Source organism: Nansenia antarctica, assembly GCF_963989245.1.
Source record: "Nansenia antarctica genome assembly, chromosome: 16".
Classification (NCBI taxonomy): domain Eukaryota; kingdom Metazoa; phylum Chordata; class Actinopteri; order Argentiniformes; family Microstomatidae; genus Nansenia; species Nansenia antarctica.
In genome coordinates, this window is record NC_137686.1 from 15,715,079 (window position 1) to 15,719,816 (window position 4,738).

The window sequence follows — 4,738 nt, forward strand, 5'->3', positions numbered from 1 at the left end:
ACAGGGGAAACGGTGCGGAAAACCAGAGCAACTGTAAAATGAGTTTGTCTGACTTATCGATGTGACACGCATCTCTACACCAACCAAATCTGACCCAAATTGAATCAAGCACCTGAAGTCAGGATTTACTTGGAGAGAGAGAGACGTGCGAAAATCCATGAGGCAAGTCAGAGTTAAAGGACCCAACTTGATTTAGGATTCTCTCTCTCTCTCTCTCTCTCTCTCTCACTATTTCTCCAGCTCTCTCTCGCTCGCTCTTGCTCTCTCTCTCGTTCTCGCTCTCTCGCTCTCTCTCTCGCTCTCTCTCTCACTCTCGCTCGCTCTCTCTCTCTCGCTCTCGCTCTCTCCCCCAAGAGCTCCCTTTCCCATATGGGAGATTTTGGAGGTAAAAAATGAAAGGAATGTACGGGTTTGCAGTGGAATCGTGTGGCTTTTATTGTGTTTATCTTATTATGCAGGAACACAGATAGCAGAACTTCGAATATAAACCATATGAACAGGAAGCGACAAGGGGAATTATTATATTTAAAAAAAAAAGCTGAAAGATGTGAAAGTAAGAGGGACCCAGGAGGGTTTAAAGTCCATATTTGAGGAAAATATTATATTTGTGTATTAAAAAACAAACGCAAGACTTCATCTCAGCCAGACATTATTGTTTTGTGAGAGGCAAAAACAAAGGAGGGTACAACTTTCAATTTAATTATCGTGTGATCTGACAGAAATCTCACCGCATCTTTGTAAAATTCCTTCGTATTGTATCGGATTATTTTTCAGTTTGCCGACTGGCCCAGCCCATCTGCCACGCGAATACACACGCGCCAGAAAACATATTAATCCGTTTTTCTTTGATCGTTTCATGATTTCCATCAGGCTGAGCAGGGGATCCTGCAGCAGGCATCTGGAGGGGGTTTACTGTTTAATTTGATGCCAAGGAAAGTTGCCCCTGTAAGCGATGATCTGGCGTCAGTTTGTTGAGTTTGATACCGGTTCCCAGGACTGTCTGCATCAGGGGAGGCTGGAGGAGGTAGACATCGGAGGACGAGCTCATTGTGATGCATGGAAGGGAGAAATGGTATCAAACACACATTCCTTACCATGCTTAACACTAGAACAGCCGTGCCTATTTTACCTACTATAAGAGCCGCCTCGGGGGCCAAATGACCATAGTCTTTACAACGGGAAGCTGCTACTTTCACACAAAGACCACTAATTGGCACAACTTGTAAATTAGCCTGCCTCCTACACAGAACAACTGCAAAATAGCTTTATACTAGCTTATCCTGATTGTGAAAATGTAAGGATACTGCGTGGTAGAACGCACATATCTAGGAAAAGTCCTGAAAGGAGGGTCCTGAAATGTGATCTAGACACCGAGGGTGTCATTGAAAAGAAAGGAAGTAAGAAAAGGCCTGGACTCGAATGCTCCTCAATGCATTACTGCTGCACCACACAAAGCTGTGTTTCCACTTTGATGTTGTCCCTGAGCTCTGATCTCAGGTCAGCACTGTTGTTTCTTCCTAGTGGTTGAAAGAAGAAAAAAAAAGTTTATACGACTTATCGATGTGACCCGCATCTCAACTTTTATACCTCCAAAATCTCCTGTGTGGGAAAGTCTTGGGGGAGGGGGATAGGGAGAGAGAGAGACAGAGAGAGACAAAGAGAGAGAGAGACAGAGAGAGACAGAGAGAGAGAGACAGAGATAGACAGAGAGAGAGAGAGACAGAGACAGAGACAGGGAAGAGAGAGACAGAGAGAGATAGAAAGAGAAAGAGACAGAGAGAGAGAGAGAGAGAGAGACAGAGAGAGAGAGAAAGAGAGAGATATAGAGAGAGAGGCAGAGAGAGAGAGACAGAGACAGAATCCTAAATCAAGTTCAAATCAAGTTCAATCAATCTCAACTTGCATCTCAACTTTTTTACCTCCAAAATGTGGGATAGGGGGCTCTTGGGGGAGGGGGGGTAGACAGAAAGAGAGAGAGAGAGAGGTAGAGAGGGAGAAATATAAAAAGAGAGAGAGAAAGCAACAGAGAGAGAGAAAGAGACAGAGAGAGAGCAAGAGACGGAGAGAGAGAGAGACATAATCCTAAATCAAGTTCGCTCCTCCAACCCTGACTTGCATCCTGATTCCCGCACGTCTCTCTCTCAAGTGAACCCTGACTTCAGGTGCTGGATTCAATTTGGGTCAGATTTGGTTGGTGTTGAGATGCGTGTCACATCGATAAGTCAGACAAACTTATTTTACAGTTGGCAACGTTTCGACTTCAACAGACGTCGTCGTCAGGGCGAAGCTGTCCCTGAGCGCTGATCTCAGGTCACTACTGTTGTTTTTCCTTCTAGTGGTTGAGGATAGACTTCAGGAACGGTAAACCGATCCTTGAAAAGCACCAAAGGGACAGCTGTCAACTCGGACAGCTGTCAAGTCATCTAACAGTGCGATGCACCGCAACATCTTCGGGTTTACTAATCCCAGGCCGTCATCTTCGTTACGAGTGGGATTAATTGGCACCAGAGCCTGGAACGAACAAAAAAATGATCTATTTCGAGGAAGTTACCGCAATTTAGCCGTGAACATGGTAGTGACGTTGTATGTGACCCGATATGTCCTCTACCTCCATTGCTTATCCGGCCCACACACATACACACACACACACACACACTCACACACACACACACACGCGCACACCCACACACAAACACAAACACGCACACACACACACACTGAGCCCACCATGTGGTACGAGGATTAAATAGTGTTTTCTCGGGGGGCACGGCATGCCATCTGCACAGGATTTGATCAGTATGTATGTGTGTGTGTGTGTGCGTGTGAATCTGTCTTTGTGTGTGTGTGTGTCTGTGTGTGTGTGTGTGTGTGTGTGTGTGTGTGGATGGATGGATGGGTGTGTACCCGCAGGGGGGGGATGCACATTACCACAGGATGACAATGACATTAAGTCTACATGGAGAGAACAGACAGAGGTGACAAAGACAAGCCAGGCATGGGGGGGTGTGGTACTTCTTCTTCTGCTGCTGTTCTGAACGGAGACAAGCCAGGCCTGGGTGTGGTACTTCTTCTTCTTCTGTTGTGATCGTGTGGCACACAGCACGGTAGTAAAACACCGCGGGACCGGGTGTCGCGGCTCTAAGCCGCCGCAGAGTCTGTAATTCTGCTCTGATGATAATGACAGGGATCATGTATTTCTCTAATGCGTCAGACAGATCAGGGGGAAACATAATACGTTTCCTCAGCAGTAACAGCGAGAGAGAGAGAGAGTATCCAAATCTGTGGGAGATAGAGATTGATGGGGGCAGTCACAGGCATACGAGCGATGCAGTATTATTCGGTGATGGCGTGCGTGTGTGTGTGTCCCCACACAATTAAGGTGTGTATCTGTGTGTGTTCTCCACACACACACATACACACACCTTAATTGCTTTGCGCCCACGTTCAATATTGTAGGTTTGTAACATTATTGTAGGGAGGGAAGGGTTTAAATCCCTCTCGACTGATGGTCGGCATTTTGCCCCCTAATCCACTCCCGAAACACACCCAGCCACACACTCTCTCTCTCTCTCTCTCTCTCTCTCTATCCCTCTCTCTCTCTCTCTGTCCCTCTCTCTCCCTCTCTCTCTGTCTGTCTCTCTGATCCCGTCTGTTTACATGAAATTACTTTTCTGACGCTGTTTGTGTTTTCATCCCACGTCCGTCCGTCTGACGTCCCTCACCTTGAACCTTCCTCGCTCACACGTACAATCATCATGTCCCTCCCCTGTCATCCGCGTGGCTTTATTTATTTATTTCATCTGAGAGATTACAGTAACACCCGTCCGAGGACGTCAAAGTCCAGACGAGACGAGAAATAAATTGCATAGTTTTTTTTTCTCCCACAAACTACATACTTTTTCTTTTTTTTTCTTTCATTATCCCGTTCCCTGGATTTTTTGGAAGAGGGCAGGTGTCAACCCCGTATGAGAGCCAATAAGCCAGAGGGGCAGTGTCATGAAGAGCGGAGAGGGCTGAAAAGCTGTGGCTTCAGATGGATGTAGGTCAGGCCGTGATGAAGGACGTCGTCATATGTCAAAAAAGCTATAAAAGATGCAGGAGCCAGAGCCGGCCCTATTAGGAGTTAGATTAAGTGGAAATTATATTATGGAAGTCCTGCTGATCTATCAAACTCTTTCTGGCTGTGATGGGTGTGCATGACCATTTCGGAAAAGAGACGCTTTTACATCTCCTTACAAACACACACTCGCGCACGCTCACGGGCGCGCACGTTCACGCACGCACACGCACGCACACACACACGCACTCACGCACACACACACACACACACACACAGACACACACAAACAGTCTCTCGTCTACACTTTTACGCTTAATTGCATGATCTAAACCACGAGGGGGTCTTCAAAGACCCCGGCCTGCAGAACCTCAGATGACCGCAGCAAAGCCTCTCACAGCAGGGGGTTGGGTCAGACACTAATCCAGGATTCTAGAAAGCGTGTGTGTGTGTGTGTGTGTCTGTCTGTCTGTGTGTCTGTTTGTCTGTGTGTGTGAATGTGTGTGTGTCTGTCTGTGTGTCTGTGCGTGTGTGTCTGTCTGTGTGTGTGTGTGTGTGTGTGTGTGTGTGAATGTGTGTGTGTCTGTCTGTGTGTCTGTCTGTGTGTGTGTGTATGTCTGTGTGTCTGTATGCCTGTGTGTGTGTTTGTGTGTCTGTGTGTCTGTCTGTGTGTGCCTATGT